Source organism: Pleurodeles waltl, chromosome 2_1 (genome assembly GCF_031143425.1).
Source record: "Pleurodeles waltl isolate 20211129_DDA chromosome 2_1, aPleWal1.hap1.20221129, whole genome shotgun sequence".
NCBI classification, from domain to species: Eukaryota; Metazoa; Chordata; class Amphibia; order Caudata; family Salamandridae; genus Pleurodeles; species Pleurodeles waltl.
Genome location: NC_090438.1, coordinates 577,348,324 through 577,370,817, shown reverse-complemented (window position 1 = coordinate 577,370,817; position 22,494 = coordinate 577,348,324). Strand labels below are relative to the sequence as shown.

The 22,494-nt window shown below is 43.6% G+C and overlaps 1 protein-coding gene across 11 annotated transcripts in view; it reads left to right on the top strand.

Annotated features, from left to right (window-relative positions):
- The window catches only part of PDE1C (phosphodiesterase 1C), a 1,966,671-nt gene that overhangs the window by 1,052,123 nt on the left and 892,054 nt on the right, over positions 1 to 22,494 (top strand). The window lies entirely within an intron of this gene.

The window sequence follows — 22,494 nt, the reverse complement described above, 5'->3', positions numbered from 1 at the left end:
CCCCGTTAACCCGAGTGACTGGCTCACGTAACCTCTCCCCCTTTAACAAGAGTGACTGGCTCACATCACCTCTCCTCCTTTAACAAGAGTGACTGGTTTACATCACCCATCCTCCTTTAACAAGAGTGACTGGCTCACATCACCTCTCCTCCTTAAACAAGAGTGACTGGCTCACATCACCTCTCCCCCTTTAACAAGAGTGACTGGCTCACATCACCTCTCCTCCTTTAACAAGAGTGACTGGCTCACATCACCCATCCTCCTTTAACAAGAGTGACTGGCTCACATCACCTCTCCTCCTTAAACAAGAGTGACTGGTTTACATCACCCCCTCCTCCTTTAACAAGAGTGACTGGCTCACATCAGCTCTCCCCCTTTAACAAGAGTGACTGACTCACATCACCTCGATCCCTTTAACTCAAGTGACTGGCTCACATCACCTCTATCACTTTACCTCGAGTGACTGGCTCTCATCGCCTCTCCCTCTTTAACAAGAGTGACTGGCTCACATCACCTCTCCCCCTTTAACAAGAGTGACTGGCTCACATCACCTCTCCCCCTTAAACAAGAGTGACTGGTTTACATCACCCCTCCTCCTTTAACAAGAGTGACTGGCTCACATCAGCTCTCCCCCTTTAACAAGAGTGACTGGCTCACATCACCTCGATCCCTTTAACTCAAGTGACTGGCTCACATAACCTCTATCACTTTAACTCGAGTGACTGGCTCTCATCGCCTCTCCCCTTTAACAAGAGTGACTGGCTCACATCACCTCTCCCCCTTTAACAAGAGTGACTGGCTCACATCACCTCTCCCCCTTAAACAAGAGTGACTGGTTTACATCACCCATCCTCCTTTAACAAAAGTGACTGGCTCTCATCACCTCTTCCTCTCTAACAAGAGTGACTGGCTCACATCACCTCTTCCCCTCTAATAAGAGTGACTGGCTTACATCACCTCTATCCCTTTAACTCGAGTGACTGGCTCACATCGCCTCTCCCCCTTAAACAAGAGTGACTGGCTTACATCACCTCTATCCCTTTAACTCGAGTGACTGGCTCACATTGCCTCTCCCCCTTAAGCAAGAGTGACTGGCTTACATCACCTCTATCCCTTTAACTCGAGTGACTGGCTCACATCGCCTCTCCCCCTTAAACAAGAGTGACTGGCTTACATCACCTCTATCCCTTTAACTCAAGTGACTGGTTCACATCACCTCGATCCATTTAACTCAAGTGACTGGCTCACATCACCGCTCTCCCTTTAACAAGAGTGACTGGCTTACATGACCTCTCTCACTTTAACAAGAGTAACTGGCTCACATCACCTCTCTCCCGTTAACTTGAGTGACTGGTTTACATCACCTCTATCCCTTTAATTCGAGTGACTGACTCACATCACCTCTCCCCCTTTAACAAGAGTGATTGGCTTACATCACCTCTTCCCCTCTAACAAGAGCGACTGGCTTACATCACCTCTATCCCTTTAACTCAAGTGACTGGCTTACATCACCTCTATCCCTTTAACTCGAATGACTGGCTCACAGCACCTCTCTCACTTTAACAAGAGTGACTGGCTCACACGACCTTTCTCAATTTAACAAGAGTGACTGGCTCACATCACCTCTCTCCCGTTAACTTGAGTGACTGGTTTACATCACCTCTATCCCTTTATCTCGAGTGACTGATTCACATCACCTCTGCCCCTTTAACAAGAGTGACTGGTTTACATCATCCCTCCTCCTTTAACAAGAGTGATTGACTTACAACGCCTCCGTCGCTAACTAGAGTGATTGACTGGCTTACATCATCCCTCTCCTGTTAACGCGAGTGAGTAGCTCACATCACCTCTCTCCAGTCACTCGAGTGACTGGCTTACATCATTCCTCTCCTGTTAATGCGAGTGAGTGGCTCACATCACCTCTCTCCCGTCACTCGATTCACTGGCTCACAACGTCTCTCTCCATTTAACTCGAATAATTGGCTTACTTCGCCTCTCCCCCTTTAACGAGAGTGAGTGGCTCATATTACCTCTCTCCCGTTAACTCGAGTGACTGACTCACATTATCTTTCCCCCTTTGACAGGTGTGACAGGATTACGTCATCTCTCTCCTTTTAACTCTAGAGACTGGTTTACATCACGTCTCTACCATTAACTCCAGTGGTTGACTTACATCCCTTCTCTCTCCTACTAACTAGACTGTCTGGCTTGCATCACCTCACGAATATTATCATTCGAGTGACTTGCTCACGTCATCTTTCTCCCTTTAACTCGATTGAGTGACTTAAATCATCTCTCTCCTTCTTTCCTATTAACTCGAGTGGTTGACTTACATCGCCCCTCCCTTTAAACCGAGTGAGTGACTTAAATCACCCCTCCCCTCCCCTTCCATTAAATCGAGTGACTGGCTTACATCACCTCTCTTCATTTAACTCGAGTGGCTAGCTTCTTAAACAGTTAGATCATTCGAGGAAATGCCAATTGACAATGCCTGCCCTAGCAACACCCAGACATTGCTGCATACTCGTTAGCTTGAGCAGTAAACCCGGAAAGTTAACATCACACGTAAGCAACAGTTGAACAGAGATCTCAAGCCGACCCAAGGCAGGCTTGCGTGGATCCTCCAGTCCTGTTTTTTTCTGTACATTCTGACGCATCCTGTTTTGATTTTCTCTTCACGGCTGGTGAATAGCTTGAGCAAGTTTACAAACTGATACAAAAACACAGGAGTTGTTAGCTACATTGGGCTGGCACGGGGCAACTCGGTGACTGGGTCTGCTGTGTCATCCCTCAGGCGGGAATTCTGTTCCCTGCTTCTCCTAGGGACCAGACGCATCGTGTGACTCGGAGCAACTCGTGATCTCCTTGGGCCTCGGCTCCTGTAAATGCGAACATTGCAGAGTAATAATTAGTTTACACGCCGTGCAATAAACCAGTACACCCCGCACCCATAGGTTCACGACCACACACGTCACTGCACATATATTTAGGGATGATATCGGCCTCGCATTTGGAAAAACCTGGTGCACGGGAGCAGATGCTGCTTGTGCACTATTCAAGTAACATATATATTATTAATTTGTTCAGGTGTTTCTATGCATTGCCTCGTCGCAGTTGCTGCTTTGTAAATACATCAGATCCTTCTGTTAACTAGGTGTATGTTACTCAGCTTATCGAACTCGAAATAATACAGATTTGGCTTCATTTGAAAGTGTGAACTGCAGGACACGTCCAGAACTCTGCAGTAGGTGCAGAACCCACTGAGCCTTCTGTTCTCGCTTCAGTATCCCCACCAGGCGGAAGGCCCTGAAGCTTCGGAGCCGCGCCCCACGAGCGCAATCCATCGCTGTCTTTTAAAACTTTATTCAGTGCCTGTCTAAGTAATTAATGTTTCGAGGTAACGTGCATTCACAGATGCGCAGCTCGGAAGGGCAGGTTTAGGAAGATATTGTGCATGTGTCAAGTGTGTATTTGCAGTGTGTGCGCGTGTGAAAGAGAGAACGAACCAACAGTGCACACGTGTCTACCAAGAATGCATTTTCTGTGTGCATCAGTAGAACACATGCATCTGCAGACCCCTGGTCCTGCAGGGCTTTGGACTACCTGTCGTAGCAAGTGTGTCATGGGCCTTAGTACCGGAAAGGAACGTGTCCCCCCTCCGATGTTTTAATCGTGAAATGCAGCAATAGTCATGGCCCCGGGGCCACTGCTGCACCAACAGAACCCCCCCACCCCCGGCCAAAAGGCTTGTCTTACCACTTACCGTAGCCCATGTGTATGAGGGATGCTCTTTTGTGATTAGCTGGGATGTGGTGTCACTGGTGTGCCATCGGATTCCACGAGGGCGCGCTCACTGATCTCGTGTGGCGTCGATTTCAGTGCACCCGTGCCATTAGCATGGTCCTCAGGTGGTCTAGTTGTGTTTTACACGTTATAAGTGCAGGATTACACGTCCCAGAATGCCAGGCAAAAAGGGACGGCTCTACTACTCTTGGTTGACTCGGGGCTTCTGCGTCCTGTGCGTTCACGAAGAGGAGTGCGCGTGCCCACGTGTTAGAAGAGTGTGTTCTCCATGCGTGATGTTGTATTTCATGCTTACCCAAGCGTCGCATCTAGACACATTCTACATGGGCTAAGCAGGCTGTACATAGCAACTTGCTGGCAAACGTGTCTGTGAAACAGATGGTGAGAAGGAGGGGACGAGGAGAGAGTGACAGGGCGGTTTACAACAGCTCTGAGTTCTGGGGCTTACAACTTATGCGGAGACAGCACCGCATGTGTTTGTGTGGAGTGATGTGCACATGTATTTGTGCGGGAAACGAAGTCATGCTTACGATCGTGGAGCAAGGCGCTTTTTTCTGCTAATGGAAGCAGGGTGCGTGGCTGTGTGTTCGGAAGGAGCGTGAGCTTGTATTTTAGAAGACGAGTGCGCACTTGCACCCGAGGGAGAGAGTATGCGTGAACATGCTGCGCCCGACTGTGTGCCCTTGTGTTAAGAGAGATAATCCGTGCACCTATTTCGTGACGCTCGTTTGTCTGATGACGCAGGAGAGTGTTTGGTCACCAAAATGCCAAGGGTAGCGGAAGTGACATCACACGCCCTTTGAACTTCAACTTCACTAACACCCACCGATAGTGAACATATTAGTGTAATACAACCACAAGAGAAAAAAGAGTCGAGCCCCAGCCAGGCCATAAGGACTCAGGACAAGCTGCGCATGTGCCCTGGCACAGATTTTGCCACCTCTGAGGCCAGGGGGATAGCGGGATCAGTGCCCAGGGTCGCAAGGGGCAAGCCAGGAATCGCGGATGCGACCCTGACGCCCCTAAAGGACATCCATGCATTTGGTTGGATGCAAGTTGCATGGCTTGTGGTTGGTCATATATAGGGGATGTGTGTGTAAGGCTACGGATGTGAACGTGCGTGGGGAGAATGCATGTTTGTTGTGGTGCGATCGACTGTGCATTTGTGTGTGTGCATTCTGGGTGCAGGCATTTCTGTGTGTGCGTAAGAAGCGTGAATTCCTGTGCATATGATGGGGTGTGCATGTTTATGGCTGTGAATGCAGGGGTTATGCTAATCTTTTTGGAAGGAGAGGGTGTGCCTTCACACTTAGTCAAAGAGTACACACGTGTCTGTCGAAAGAGGGTGCAGGGTTGCGCATGTGGTAAGAGGCCGTATAATTGTGTTCTTAGGAGGACAGCGCATGCATTATATTTGGAAGGATGGCATGTGTTTGAAATGAGAGTGCATAATTGTGTTTTATGTGTCATTGCTATAAAGTGCCTTGTGGCGCTGTTGCATTGTGCGCTAAGTTACGTGCTGAAGAGTGCATAGGTGGTGCATGTCCTACACAGGGCCATTAGAACTATGCACTTCTGCGGCCTCATCGTTTTTCACATAATTATGGATTTGTTGTGTTTGCCACATGATCCATCATCTGCTGCATAATTTGCAATTTTAACAAAAATGTTCCTATATGTTCCTAGTTCAAACAGATCAAAAGTTACTAAAAACATGGAAACACGTGTCTCTGCATAGTGGAAGGTCCTTTGCAGAAGGTTGACCGTTCACCTTTCAACTGGTTAGTGCTGTATTTGGGTCTTAAACCAGTACTAAGCAGCGGAATATTTACCCAGTGTTAGGATGTGTGAAAATTCAGTCAACCCTCCCGCATAATTTGGTCCCCCTCCGCATAATTCCAATTGCCCTGGTTTTACATATGTGCTGTGTTTTAAGGCGACATGTGTGGGCGCGCGTATGTGTACAAGAAGTGCACACTTGTGTGCATGGGAGGACAGTGTATGCTTTTTAATTGTAAGGGAAGTGTGTGCTTGTGTGTCTGAAAGTAAATACCATAATATGTGTTTGGAAGAAGACTCCATGCAGTGTCCAACTTGCGCATGGGGAAGAAGAGTGCATAATGTATGATTAAAAGTAGGGTACATATTGTGTGATCGTAGGTAGTGGGCATGCTTATGTGCTTGACAGGAGAATACAATCTTGTGTGGGGAGGAGAGATCATACCGTGTGAGTGAAAACAAGGTATATATTGTGTGATCAGAATTAGTTTGTTTATGTGTGCAACTTGAGAATGTAAAGCTTGTGTGGAGGAAGGAGAGTGCATATTGTGGGATTGAAAGTAGGGTATATTTTGTGTGATCAGAAGTAGAGAGCGTGTTTATGTGGGCAATGGGGAGAATACAATGGGGAAGGAGAGTGCACACCATGTGAGTGAGAGCAAGGTACATATTGTGTGATTAGAACTAGAAAGTATGTTTATGTGTGTATCAAGAGAATACAATCGTGTGTGGAGAAGGAGAGTGCATGTTGTGTGATTGAAAGTAGAGTACATATTGTGTGACTAGAAGTAGAGTGTATTTTGTGTGTGTATCAGGAGAATACAATATTGTGTGGGGGAAGGAGAGTGCATGTTGTGTGGTTGAACGTAGGATGCATATTGTGTAACTATACATATAATATATGTTTATGTGTGTAACTGGAGAATACAATCTTGTGTGTGGGCAAAGAGAGTGCATACCCTGTGAGTGAGAGCAAGGTACATATTGTGTGATTAGAAGTAGAAATTATGTTTATGTGTGTTTTGGGAGAACACAATCTTGTGTGTGGAGAAGGAGAGTGCATATTGTGTGATTGAAAGTAGAGTACATATTGTGTGATCAGAAGTAGTGTGTATATTTATGTCTGTCTTGGGGAGAACACAATCTTGTGTGTGGAGAAGGAGAGTGCATATTGTGTGATTGAAAGTAGAGTACATATTGTGTGATCAGAAGTAGTGTGTATATTTATGTCTGTCTTGGGGAGAACACAATCTTGTGTGGGGGGAAGGTGAGTGCATATTTTTTGATTGGAAGTAGGGTACTGATAGTGTGACCAGAAGTAGAGAGCGTGTTTGAGTGTGCAAGTAGTGTTCCTATTGTGTGACTGAAAGTAGATTACATATTGTGTGACTGAAAGTAGTGTTCCTATTGTGTGACTGAAAGTAGAGTACATATTGTGTGACTGAAAGTAGGGTACATATTGTGTGACTGAAAGTAGGGTACATATTGTGTGAGTGCGTTCATTTTGGTCACTGCTTATTGTTACTTATAATAATTGAACTCAGTAAGAGGGAGAGTAAAGCAGGCCTGGGAGACAGAAGGAGGAATAGAAAGCTAGGGAATTAGTGACAAAGTAACAACAGTAAACCAGCAGATGCAATAGTATATTGTCCAGCCTGGTGCATATCTTTGAGGTAAAGAAAATTGTTTAATCTCATAGCATAACATATTGCTACACGGCACAATTGGGGAAATCAGACATAGGGCTTTAAATCCTGTTTGTGATCTTCCTTTAGGCACTAGTCTTTTCCTAACCTCACTATCAGAGTTTCCCAGAATCTATAGCCCCTGTTGCATCACATTGGACTAGGCACTGAAAATGCAGTAGTGGAGTTCACTTAAAATACCTCCAAAAGTGAGATGCCCAAAGCAGTACAGTTGGCTTTCACCACTTCAAGGTCACCTGATAAAAGCCTCAAGTTTGTATAGCGGAACTCTGTCTCTTTGGTCAGTCTCTCATTCCACACATAGCTTAGGGCCCACAATTACCTGCTTTCTGTCATTGTAGTTCTGGTGATGCTGGATGGGGGCATGCAGCAGTCCCAGTCCTGGGGCGGGCACTGTTGGACTGCAGGGGCAACAGCTGAGGCCTCACTAGGAACTTGACAGCTGGTAGAGATCACTGTGGCAGCTCATACTGCAGTATTTATTTTTGACAGTAGCAGTGCTGGTTGCAGACCGTGTGCTTGAGTGGCAGGTGTGGCCCCCAGCCTGATTGTGAACTGTTGGGTGTCTTCAGCAGTAGCAGCCTCCAGGCCACTCAGGTCTCCTGCCTTGGCAGTGGTGAAGGATTCTGACTACAACAATGGCAGCACAATTCTCTCCATCACATGGCAGGCTGCAGATCACACAAGATGCTTGGTATTATCAAATAGCTTGGTGCAGTTCTAGCCAGTACCCACATATGGAGAGCGTGGGTCTTATCCACACATAGGTTGCCCTTAGTTGTGCTCCTGTGTAGTCACTCACCTCCTTTGACTGCTCCCCTTACTGGGAACAACCTGAGCGTCTCCTTCTGAACACTCATCTCTGCAGCACAGTTACACTCCTTCCCTCTCTCAGCAGGCAGGCATGTTTCTACGCTCTAAGTAGACCCTCATCTCATCCAGAAGTAAGTGCACACTTCAAGCGACGTCTCCTCTTGGGAGACTGTCATACAAACACCAGCCCTAGCCACATTGCAGTCCTTAGACTACTCTGCAAGGCACTCCTGTCCTTGGTCATGTAAAACGTGGAACTGGATCTTTGTGTAATGGTTAGGATGGAACATTTATATGCGTTTTCAGAACTGAACATGGATTCAGAACTAGTTTCCAATGGCTCTCTTTCATATATCATTTTATGGCCTCAGACACAGCCTTTGTGCAAAGCGATGACCCTCAGGGAAGGTAGCAGTAGAGCTGCTGACAACAGGGAGGAGTATTGAAAATAAGGATAACATCAAGTGTGAGATCTCTTCATTTGGCTATCATCAGCCTTTGTGAAGCAGTAATCAGGAACCGACAAAAGTGCAGCCCTACTTAGCAACATCTTCACCTTCAGAAACAGAAACTGCAGTCCAACCCTTGCTCCTACCATCCGCAAAGTGATAGTGCTGAGGAATAAATAACCAGTAGTTCTTTGCTATGAAGCAGCCCATTGAATTTCTAATGGTTCCCCTGTCTTCATCCTCCTTCAATTAAGTGCTTAGGACTGCACCCTACAGCTACAGGAATGTTGTTAAGACGCGTCCACTGTCATGGGAAGCTGTATCCAACTCTCCATCCTGTTCCATGCTTAAGCAGGGGCCATCCAAAATATACCTTGATGGTTTTTAGTACTCAGACTTTCACCACAAAGCCTTACTAATATACCCATAACTCTGCGCACACTTCCATGTCAGCACCAGGATACAGGATTCACAAAATAGCAGACCTTTACACTGAATGAGATGAGTGAGTAGACCACACTGTCTTTGACACACAGAATAAGGTCTGGTCAAACTATTGATTCCCAAATACTGTTGCCACCACAGCTTCATATGACTTACCCATGATAGGGACCCACCATAAGCGCACTCTTGTGCACCCCTCAGGTCACAGAACAGATTCCAAACCTCACAATACGAGGGACAGCCGTAGTCATGTGTGCAGATGCTAAACTAGCATGATACCAGGTCCAACAAAAAGTCAGGATACCAATTTCAGTTGCCTGTTTTCCACACAGTGAACATTACTGTCCCAACTTTCATTCAGAAGTTTTTGCCATAGTGGATAGCAAAAATTCATATGGAAGCTAGAATTGGAAAATTCACTTTATTTCCAATTTTTCCACCACCGCCAGCTTGAGTTGCACAAAACGTAGTTACATCCAGCAGATTCATCTACTGGTGCTAAATTTATTAGCAAGCTAAAAATTACCTTTTCAATGGACTGTGAATATTAACAATAGTTACACAGTTGTCATCACAGACTGTGAAGTATGCATATCTATAAAATATTTGAAACCAACAATTGCTCTAATTCAACTTAAACTGAGGTTGTGATCTCTGATGCCATTTTTCACATGGTATAGCTTTGTCCCATCAATCTACATGAAAGGTTCATAAAACAGCCGTGATACATATGGCCTCAGTCTTTGAAATATTTTGCTAAAGTTGGTCAAAGCGAGCACAGAATACAGTCCTATCACTGAAAGTGCTTCCGGGCTTTAAACCTGGTTTTATCAGAAGCATCTGAAGGAAACTGCACCAAATTGTAAAGGGCGTCTGAATTTTCTAAGCATTATTGAGGAATAGAATTATTTAAACAACTTCGCTCTTTTTCAGGAAATGCGCACTACAAAGAACATATTAGCATCTATACACCGAATTAAGATATACTGAAGGTTGGGTTCAGAAACAGTCCATGAAACAAGAATTACAAAAATCCATCTGTCGAAGCAAAACGCATGCAGCATTTTCCTGTAAAAAAACAAAACTAACAACAATTAACAACCTTTAAGGCAATAAGCCACCCCAGCACTACAACAAACTACGAAACATAATGACTTCTAATGTCTTAGAGCCTACATACCCAAGCCTCAAACTACAGTGCACCAACGCATCCATTCTTCAGGAGACTGTACAAACTGACCGTACCCTAAATGCAACTATTGATCACATGCCTTCAGTGTCAAAGCCCGTTTTCACCTAATCAGCTTGCACAGTATTCTACCAAAAATTGAACACTCCGAACAAAATCACAATTCCTCTACACGTAGATAGCTTTAAGTTAAAAAGAAAACAAAAATATCCCCTTAATCAACAGAAGAAATGTTTTCACAAAATATTCTATTAATGTGTAGGAAGGCCTATATAAGGCTACACTTCTGCTGTAACAAGGCCGCAATATACTGAGATGCAGACGTTCATGGGGATGTTTTAAATAAAGCAGCGACTTGTCGCCTCCATGGTTGCTTGATCTGTACATGTAGCCGAATGGAATCAGGTACATTCGTCCACTTCCGGTTCCTCTGTGAAGCAAGCATCCATCATAAGCCGCAGCAAGTTATCAAGAATTCCTCTAGCATTCCTTTCTCGGCATTTGGTTTAGCAACCATTCATTTACTCTGCTGCTTGCAATTTCCATTGAATGAAACCCCTTATTTGCTGCTTGTCAAGCACACATTGAGTGTTTATAATTCACAAACAGCTGCTGCTGTCAATCAAAGGGTACAGTGCAACAGAAAAATAAAAACCTTGATGTTTGTGAAGTGTTTGCTCCTACCTGGATGGAGATTATAATAAGGCTCTTCCTAGAGAAGGCTTTCATGACAAACTCTGCTAAGGACTGCACAAACACATAATGCTATTGGATTCTCTTGGCATTTATATAGCTCTTCCTTACCTCTTGCGAGGCCAACAGTGATTTCCAAGTGGTTGAATAAGTATCTCTCCCTTGTTTGCATGGTTGCAAAGATGTTGGTTGCGGTGTTGCTAATTAAATACCTCTTGGTGTCCTAGATGAGGATTGGGATTTTACCTCGTTGGTGTTGTAGTAAGCTCCTCAGCGCAGATTTGCATGAAGACTGTAGTAATGGAGTTTCAGAGACAAATGTGCAGATTGCATAGATAGATCACTAGTTCATGTGTCGTCCAGTATGTATTATGTTTAGGAAAAGTGGTCTTTGTAGCCTTTCTAATTTACATGTGGTTTCTGATTATCCTTAGTTTCTTTGGGAGCTTTTTCCAGACTTTGAATGGCTGTATCTATAATGTCCTCTTGCCCAATCAAGCTTTTTTAGGGGTTCGATCAAGAGTGATACATTCAGGATCTGAGCTATGGCGCTGGGGTCCCTCCGAACTGGCTGGTGTTCAGTCTGGGTGGCTGGTTTTCCTGCTGTCCCTTATGGTGTGTAATGAGATTTAGTGTGAGCTACTTGCAAAGTGCACACCACCCAAATGATTTTCCTGATGCTTTCAAAGTTCGAGAGCAAATACAAATGAGTTGAAGCAACACCTCTATTTCACTTTTAACAAGCCAGGAGTTATGTTGCCTACAAAACTAAAAGTGATTAAATGGTATCCTGAGTGGCAAGGAAGGTAATTGTAGCATTGGATCCTTTAAACCCGATTTGCATGATCTCTGGAACATGCAAGAGGGCAAAAGACACAGAATGCAACGTTCACGCAGAAATATATCTCCTCAGTTTAGATTTATCAGCAATGGTTCTGTCCTCTCAAGGTCAAAAAGCTAGAGAAAGGAACCAAACGATGAGACAAAGACTGCCAGCGGAGTACCATATGATGATGGCCAGGGAAAGTCTAGCCACTGCACTCTGCACTATCTGAAGTCACTGATGCCTCTACGTCACCACTGAAAGTTAAAAAGAATTCCTATAGGGGATATGTTAATAAATGACAGTATTAACATCTACATTTTCTGTTTAAGTTCGGGCACGAGGAAGATTTATCTTAGTGGAAAGGTATTGCCAGAGCACCAGTCTGTGGCCATCAACAGGCAGGAATTTGATCCTGACACTTCTATTGGACGAGTCCAGAAAATAATCTGGCCAAACACAGTGGGTCAGAAGGCAGATGTCCCAGTGGAAGTATGGGTACTCAGGGTATTCAAATAATTACTTCAGTCTCATCTAAGGTGGGCTCTGGACAGTTGGGAATCATCACCCTTCATGCCATATGCCTTCTCCCTTTCAATCATAAGGGTGTGGGCCCGCGCTGTGGAGAGGGTTTGTGTAGTTATTCTGTGGCTCTTTTGGGGCTGGGTCTTTTAAAGCTCTGTTCCTCTGCTCAGTCACTCCTGCCTTCTGCCCATGAACTGGCTGTAACCTCACTGCCCGCTCCTAATGTTTGGTTGTTTGCGTTTCAGGAAACTGAGTCTGCATCAGGGGGAGTTGTAAAACCTGACTGAGTTATTATCATGTTCAGATGTTTTTGGCTACAACTGTTCTATATTTACAGATGAAGCATACGTTTCTTGTACTTTATTGTCACACCGATAATTTCCTCCCAGTTCTACTATCTTTTCCTTCCTTGTGTTTCTGTATTCCTCTGTCTTATCACAAAAAAGCTTCCCAAGGGGGCCATAAAGCACGTCACCGACTCTGTAAACATCTCTGCCTCCAGAGCAACCACCTCTCCGTGATTGCTCTTAAGGCTGTAGGATCCCAGCAGGGTATCCCGTGCAGAGGACCACCTGCCATCAAAATATGACAAGTGGTTCTCTTCCAGGTGAACGAAGACCTCAGCCTTCGCTAAACTGATGGGCTGGTGACCAAACACCAACATCTAAATGACCTCCAAAACCCACGCCATATTCTTCCAGTGCTATGAAGTCATCGCAGTGAAATGAAATAGGCACTTTGTGCACATGATTGACCCTAAATGTTGGACCTCATAAACTGCTTGTTTTTCAAACATAGAACCTCACCTCCTACATGTTTTCAGAATATTTTTCATACATCCTGAATAGATCCTGATCCAGTCACAGATCTATCATGACACCTAATGCAGCACTACAATTTCAACCTGATTCTGAGACTGAATTCAAAACAGGACCACCGAAGGCAGAACCATGGGACAAGGGATTGGGATGGGCAGTCGGGAAGAGGAATAATCATTACTTTAGGATCATAACACTACTTTCAGGCTATCACTCAAAGCACCAAGTTTTGTGACAGACTTGAAAATTAAACTCGAAAAGTGTTCCATTTGTACAGTGCCTAACTGCTGCAGTTTTTCAAGTTATCTAAGGAAGGAGTGTCAAGGAAAAACACAAAGAAACCGAACTCATAAAAAACAGCACTAACACTGGCATGCATGCTAAATCAGAGCATACGGAAGCCCATACATGTTTGGCTAATTTGCAAGTCAGCATTATCCAGAGGAACATGGGAATTAAGCAGATTTTGTATGGCTTTCACTTTAAGAATAAAAAATGTCTAAATAACTTAGAGCGGGCTTTGGAGTACTTTTGAGAGATATATGCATATTAATTACAATGGCTGGGCTGCATAGTAGCAGAGGGACTTTGTACAACTTGGCAATTTGATGTTACACGTTGTGCTGTTTTTAATTTGAGTGCAAAATGTCTTTGGGCTTGAAATATGGTACTTGTCCAATTTTTGTTCCCAATAAAATTTGGTTTAGCAAACTCAATTATCTCAATAGCCGATCTGTTGCATAGTGTGCAGTTTTAAAGGACATTAGCAATGGGCCATTCTATACAGTTGCAAACAGAAATAATTTGAGCGGTATTCTACATGGTGAACTCAAAGGTTATATCGATCCTGTTCTGACTACAAACAAAACATCCAAGCTCATTCACCCTGCTGATACAGCTGTTGTTCCTCGATAGACAAGAATGTACACCCATTCACTGCTCCTACATCATGTTCATACAGCCACTGCTCCTCAATAGGCACGTGTGACATCCTTATAAGTATCTGCTCTGTCCTTCATTGCCGCGCCATGTTTTGCCTTCATGTCCCGCATGTTCTTTAATTCAGCTCTGAATCCACTGCAATTAAAATTACTTTTGTGAGTTTATCTACCTCTGGATCTCTGGAGTTTTTATTTACAACTTGTTTGTACACAGTGGGATCGGACACTCATTTTGGAATCGGTCCATGCTCCCTCATTTTCTCTGTAATTCAGTCTATTGTTCTTTAAAAATGGTCCTTCCATGCCTTGGTTAGAGGTGCGTTTGTGGTTATAGGGTGGTCAGGCTGGCCCGGTCTCTTGCAACTAGGACCCTTACCTTCTACACAGGGCACAAGGGGGGGATACACACTATTTTCACAGGGTGGACGCCGTCCACCCTGCCAAGAAGAAGCTAGGCCATACTGTAAAATGCTGAATGTGTCTCAGTGTAATTTTCAGACACTGGGACACATTCAACAGTGCCTCCATGTTGTCTGCTTTCAATACGAGCAACAACATGCAGAAGGTAGGGGGCTTTCATAATTCAAGCTCCAGCTGGGCCCCTAGCGATGGCCAACTTTAAGGGGCCTTCAGGCCTCCTTTTGTTGGAGTATTCTGCCTCGCACCCATCTGGAGCCTAACATCTAGATGTAAATGCAGTGGAGGGGAAACAAAGATTCACAGCTTGTTAGCACTTCGTAAGTAGTTAAGAGAGGCACACTTTGACTTTGTGCAGTCCCTGTATATGAGCGATATGCATGCACTGCTGTAAGAATGTCAGATGTTTTTGGTCTGTCCCGGAATTTACACAAAATAACAATTTAAATGCTGCTTTTTTAAAATTTCTGTTATAGCGCTACTCATCAAAATGCAGGATGTCAGAGCACTTTAAATCAAACACACTCATTACATTGACATTCAGTCACACAAGTTTGTATATCAATATATATGGTATGATACATAAGACAGGGAGAGTTACAAGGTGTAGGAGTCACATATTGTATTTCATAGCTCACTGCGCTATATTAGAAGGATACAATTTATGAACCGCAAGTAACAAAAGTATCTCTGTGTTAAAAGCAGTAAAACCCTTACCTATCTACATGATATAAAAAAAACTGTCTTCTGCATTTTAAATGATAGGCTTCGCAGGAGACACATTAGCCATCTATGCTCCTTTGAGGTAAAAGGGGCACTAGATAAAACGGAGATCTTTCCAGCAAAGTTATCTTACCATTATTGTTATTCTCTCATATTTACTAGGAACCCAAAGCTCTCTGCAGCAGGTGCCTTAAATACATAAGATATTTTAAAATTTAGACTTTGCAGTCAAGTAAGCAGAACAGACTTACTGCTTTCTCCTTGTTGCAAATTTCTTTGTGCCAGAGTTTTTAAAAACAAATGTATAAGTTGAGGTGCAGATCTTGCGTTAGGGCTGTGTCACTTTTATTTGGCAACTGTGATGCAAAATCTATTTTGGGATTTATGTGCACACAAATCGTGGTTGAGTTGATTTGTTAGTTAAACACACAAATGCAAGTCAGCACAGTGCCCTGCATTGCGTTACCTTGCATCAGGTAGGCGTTACATGAGAAGAGTGCTTGTATGTTTACTCATAATTCGCTCCAATATACTCATAATAGACCTACTAAACATATGTGTAATGTCACTTCTTATGATGTCACTTCCTTTAAAGTCATGGGTTGTGATGCCATTTCCTGTGATGTAACTTCCTGTAATGCCAGGTGTGATGTCACACACCGTGATGTCATTTGCCTACTGCCTAACTTGGTAGTCCCCCCACTTCTTTTTTTTAGGACTTGTTCCCTGCTTCTAGAGTCCTCCTCACCAACACACGAGCTTTCCTTAGATGTGAGGTGTGATTGAAAGAAGGTTGTCATGGACTTGATTTTGACTCTCCTAGGACAGGTTAGACAGAATTCAGCAACAGGCATTTTCTCCCGCTGTGTGTGCTCCTGTGGCACTCTGCATTACAGAAGGGGCTGCAGAAGCTTGTGTGGCCCCTTCTGTAATAGAGATAGAGCTGTTGCACTTGTACTATTGATCGAGGGCATTCCCTCATTTGCATGAGGGTGTGGCCTCATGCGTATGAGGGAATCTCTTTGCCTCTGCACCTGCACTGTATCACCATTGTGGGGGCAGAGGCAAACATGCCTTTGTGAGGCGCACTGAAAGCATACCACTTAAAGGTGGCACCCTTTCAGTGCGCGTCCTAAAGGCAGCCCTCTGGAAGGGAGAAAGGGGCTCCCATGGCCTCCCAAGACATCCCCTTGCAGGCAGGTGGAGTCACTCACTGCACCCACCTGCAAGGGGATCTTTCTGCCCTCTTTAACATCTCAGGAGGTTTGTCCCCAGGCTTGGTGATTAACACACAGTAGAGGCAAAGACCATTAAGGTCCTTCCAGTAGCTATTGTGGTCAACTGGCCAAGGAACTATTGGTGCCAAATTGATCCTAATGATGTGTCCAAGTTAGCTGTATATATTCCAAAATTAGTATGTCACTAACAAGGCATTGTGCCCTGCATTTTTTAATGATAGTTGCTTTATTATACAATCTAGAAGACTTTTTTAATATTAGCAATTTTAGCTTATCCATGAGTGTAGTTATTTGTGATATTGTTAGTCATGATTAGCCACAATATCAAATATAATTGAACTACCTAATTGGCTTCAAGCAAACCAGAGTTAACAAAGGGGCATAGAAGAAGGTGCTGTCTACACAAACACAATATAACACTGAAAGCTCAAACCACCCAAAATCCTCACCCTATCAACATGCAGAATCATTCATACATAAAAAGCCCAGGAAATAGATACATCAAATGAGATCTATATACTTTAAGTGCGGCTGAGGGATTTCAGCAAAGAAGACCTCTAAGGGGGTGAGCTGAAAAAACTTGAGCTAAAGTGTATGTTCCCAGGAAACACCTTTGGGCCAAAATGGCAGATTCACTAAAGAAAACATTGGTGATGTTACATTGCTAGAACGATTTGTTAAACAAATCCTTTCTATTCCTACTTTTGAAAGTCAGTGCTTTTTATTGTCGCCCATGCATGCAGGTCGTCTTCCACTGACAGACCACAATCTGCATGTTCAAGAAACAGATTTTGCTCACCCCCGGTGAAGAGGAGATGAATAGCAGTATAGACCTGGTAATATCAAGCCGGCACCGAAAATGAACACGCGGTCTCTGCACTTTGATGAAATGCAGCAACTGTGCTTTCCCGCCCTCTTTGTTTCGCTCGACATTTTCTCTTCCCTTTCCAAAAGCCATTAGCATGTTCATAATTTCCACCAGAAAACTAATTTACACATTGCGAAAAAGGTGGTGTTCAGCAAGAGATTGAAAAAATACTGCCATCGACTGCCAACTAAAATATCTGGGACACAGCCCACTGTGTGAGGAATATTTCCAGGAGGTGAAGGGACCTCTGTGTCCTTTGCACTCTTTCCAGTTGACGGGGAGGGAAAAAAATTGAGACAAATCGAGGAATCTGAGAGTATACCGACTTTATGCCCGTAGCATTTTCAGTCTCACCTCACCAACAAAGAAAACAGAATGCGCTGTTCATAGATAACGGGAAGTAAATAAACAAGAAGAGAAAGGAAGTGACGTCAGCTTTGAGAAGGGAAGAGAAATCAACAGAGAAGTCAGTAAAAACGTTTTTAAAAAAGAACCTATTAGAAATGCTTATTGGAGGTTTTTTTAAAAGCCCATAAAAGGCGTCCATTAAAACAGCAGAGTTTCATAAGCTTGATCTGACCAGGCGATTTCTTATCCTGCAAAAGAATACCTTAGTAATGCCTTTATGAGTCTGGTACCCATATTCTACACATGCCATGTTCAATAGTCCTCAGGACGATGTCAGATGTTATGTTACCATTGATACTTGGTACTATTTGTATTAATATGGCTCTTTGCACTAGATGTCATAGGTTCAAGATTTCCTATTAATCCTTTGCAGATGAGTAAAATGGTTCAGAGATTCAGCATTGTTCATAAGGTATGTTGCAGTCTTTGAGGCTGCCTTCGGGGCCACAAAACCTGCAGAGTAAAACGAATTGCTCTAGTGCATGGAGAGAACTGCAGCCACAAGGGCAAATCAGTATTGAGCTTGGATCGAATTTTCCAGAGGGAAAACAGAGAGAAGATCGAATTGCACCCATTTGACACTTTGTAGGAAGAGGTCTTTTCCATGGGTTTCTTTCAAGGGAAAGATAAGGTTCTGGTCACAAATTGTTTTTTAGTATTAAATAGGCTCTCAGGGTTGGTTTACCCAGAGCCATAGTGTCTCCTCCTTCAGAAGCCCACTTTTAGAGCATCTTTTTGATTTTCACACAATCCTCTTTATTTACCATATGGGGGGATTAGTACAAATCAGGCCAACACAAAGACATTGCAGTACTCCTACTATAGTCAAGTCATGGAATTTAGAAACATGCTCACAGTTAAGGCAGTCTTGGATCACATCTTAGTTAAAGGCAGTATACTCACTACTCCAAACTGCTATTCACAGGCACAATGGGGCGAGTTCAATAAAATCTTCAGCATAGTTTAGGTTCAGCTCATGAATGAAAAAACATGAATAAGCAGGATCCAGGCCGAGCAATCCCCAGCAGAGGCCATTGTTTGTATGGAATTTTATGATGCAAGCTGTTGTTAAAGTCCAGGCAATTCCGATGCGGCAATAGGATGCAATGTGATGTGGGTCTTTGCGGCAGTTTCAATGAATGCAACATGTATGCATTGGTTCTGGTCAGGGTTGTGCTGCGCAGCAGAGGAGATGCATCGGTTTCACAGGATCCTCAGAAGCTGGCAGAGCACCTTAGGTGCATTTCCAAAGGCCTAGGGTTCAGGACTTGGGTGGCACCATTTGGCAGGGTAGACTCACAGATGACAGAATCCAGGTGCAGACCACGGTTGTTGGAGCCTTCTGCTTACAAGGCTGAAGTCAGGAGGTCAGCCAACTAACCCTTGGAGTCACTGTGGGGTTCTGGGTTCAAGAAATGCAGGTCTAATCATTCTCAACCAGGCAGGAGGGCAGCAGGCAGCAGGCCAGCACAGCAGGGCAGCACCACAGCATGGCAGTAGTCCAGCAGGGAAGCAGTCTAGCAGAGTGGAAGTCCTTCAGCAGCTCAGCAGTCCTCATTCCTGGTAGAATATCCAGAGGTCCAGAAGTGTACTGAGGAGTTGGTGTCTGAGGTCCAATAGTTATACCTGGTACCTTTCATCTGGAAGGTGGGGGAAGCATCTAGAAATTCCTTTTGAATTCCCCAGAAATCCTGCCTTCCCAGCCCTAGCTGCAGACTAAGTACAGGGGGTATGCAGCCTTTTGTGTGAACACAGCCTATTCAAGTGTAAGTGGGGCTGTGCCCAGCTCCTCCCTCCCATCCTGCCAGTGATGACCCATTCAGGTACACCTAACCTCTCTATTGTGTGTGGCTGTCTAGGAGGAATACACAAAGCTCATCTGTCAGCTACACCCTGTCATATGATGAGAGACAGGCAACAGGCACTAAATGGCTACAAAAGGAAAACACCAACTTTCTAAAAGTGCCATTTTTAAATTAAAATGTATAAACTAACCTCATCATGAGGTAGAATTTTTCACTACAGTTCCAAAGACACCAAACAAGAAGTGGTTACCTGCTTTGATTTGGAAATTGCAGCTTAGTTAATGCAATAAGGTAACTCCAATGTTAGTCTATAGCAAAGGTAGGCCTTGCAGTAGTGAAAAATACATTTAACCATGTTTCACTACCAGGACATATATAACTCAAAACAACTTGTCTTGCTTTTTAAATATACTGCACCCTGCCTCTTGGCTGTTTAGAGCCTATCTCAGGGGTGACATATGTATTAAAAAGGAGGGTTGGTGGTCTGGCAAAAGCTTTATTTTGCCAGGTTAAAATGGCAGTTTAAACTGCCCACCAAGGCTGCAGTGGTAGGCCTGAGACATGTGTAAAGGGCTACTTAAGTGGGTGGCCCAATCAGTGCCACAGGCCCACTAGTGGCATTTAATTGACAGGTTCTGTGGACATGTAGTGGCACTTTACTAGGAACTTACAAGTAAATATACCAGTTGGTTTTAAGCCAATTTTACCATGTTTTAAGGAGGGAGCACGTGCACTTTAGCACTGGTTAGCAGCGGTAAAGTATGCTAAGTCCTAAGGCCAGCAAAAACTAGATCAGCAGACATGGAGGAGAAAGGCAAAAAGTTTGGGTGAAGACCACCCTAAAGCTGACAGTCAGCCCAGCATAAAAATATAATTGTTGGCAATGGCTTTATCCATATTCGAGCCCGTACCCTCATATTTATCATTTAGTATATCAATTGTTAAATACTAATCATCCTTTCAGCGTGTTCCGATATCATTTTCCAATCATAAATTAAAAAACTTTTGGTCAAACAAAACTTCTGCAGCTATGATATCGCATTGTATGTAAATAGTTATAGTCCGAAGGGGCACTTGCTTGAGAATTATTTTGGGCCATTCCGTAAGCAAACTCCAGCGCAGTCTTTAAGTTTCTCAGCTTGATGAAAATAGTTATAGAGCAACCATCCCTAAAGGTAGACACAGTAGATGGTACAAAGGTGCATTAGTTACTGTTCCAGTGAGAGATGTGAGGAATTGCAGTGACCACATTCCCTTGGAGACTCTTTGCATAAGCTGGTCTACTATGGCATTAAATTTTCCACTTGCAAGTATGCACACTCCTTACCTGAATCTTAAAAATGCAACGTACTTCTGTCCAACAAATGTCATTATTTTAAGTGCATCATAGAAAGTGAAGTAAAGTGATATGATAACCATGATCTTAACGTGTCTGTAGCATGGAAACACTGACAGGCAGTTTGCATATAAAACTATAGGTATATGTTGGAGCATGCTGTGCTGCAGATATGCTGCCATTTTGAATGATCGAAGTAATGTGCAGTGGGGCAGCAAACAGGAAGCCCAGTATTACATCACACAGTTAGTTATGACACCTGAAATACTATTTGCTCAGACTTAATGACATTCTGAGGTCACATTGTTAGGATCATGGTCTGAACAGTGCTATTTTTCAATAAAATGCTTGGACAAGCAATGTTTCTTTGGAGAGATTGTAGGATGCAACAGAACTACAAGATTCATTACAGCCTTCCCATGACTGATGTGTCAAACATTACGTTATGATTCTGTGGGGAGGGAGTGAAGGTCTTTGCCTACTTCCACTACTTTACCAGCGAACTGAACAGGGTATTCCAGGGTCTGCCAGCAATGACCAGTCAGTGAATTACTACATTAATTGTCATAGTAGTTCTCATCACGAAAGGTGTAAGCATAGTGAAGGAAGGGATTTGTCTCACTACCACCCTCAAACAAAGTCACAAATCATCCTTTTGGCAACAGCACCCTCTTGAGAAAGACAGTTTAGCTGATCAAATGCTACCATCTACCATGGGCATGTTTACATTGGTGTTCAAACAAGAATTTATGGCATGTGTAAACATCAGCCGTTTTCAGGATGGGAATCTACCTACCAAATGCTGATGGATCTTTGGAAACACGCCTGTTTGTAGATGTTCAGCTACCTTTGCCATTGGTTCTTCACTGGAGGCCCACCTACCTGTGGTGGTACATTTGCTTCCATAGAAATTAAATGTGAGCACATCCTATTTAAAAATGTAAAAGCAATCAAATGTTATCTGCGATTGAAATGTCCATATAACTACAAGTTCATCTACACACGTACAACTGAGGAATTAAAAGCTCACTTGGGTGAATGTAATTTTGTATAAATAACGCATTGATTGATAGGAGAAGTGCACAGCAGCACATATCATCTAATTTAAAGAACATTGAAATAGGACGATGCACAGCATATGGGTTATTGAACCCAACAGAGAATAACTACGTGTTCGTGCATTCAGTTCAGAAGAACAAAAAATGCAGATTTTTGTGCTGTCAGCATGACATGTGCAAAATATCTCCTGTTAATATTATGAGCACAAAAGTAACAATACCTGCTAGGATTGGCCAAGAAGGCCCGTTAAATTTCACCCTTGGGTATGGGCTGCTGTGCTTAGCCTTGAACATGAAATGTATCAGTTTAAAATGGCAATTACTTGTGAAAAAATGTTTTTGTTCTTAGGTGTTATCTTCTGATAATTCATCTACGTAATAGACTCAAGATCCACCTGCTTTAATGCCTATTACTCAGCCCTCCATCACTCCCTCTATCAATTTTGCTATCAAATATGCCTCTTGTTACTTATTCTATGCATGTCACTCCGACATTTTAGCTCAATCTCAAACATAATCCTTTTATATGTAGCCTATCTAACAATGTAACAGTGGAACACAAAGGGCCTCATTTAAGTTTTGGCAGATGGCCTGCCCTGCGACATCTCCACCAACCTTACAGAGATCTCGTACCTTCAAAGGTGCCACTGATATGGT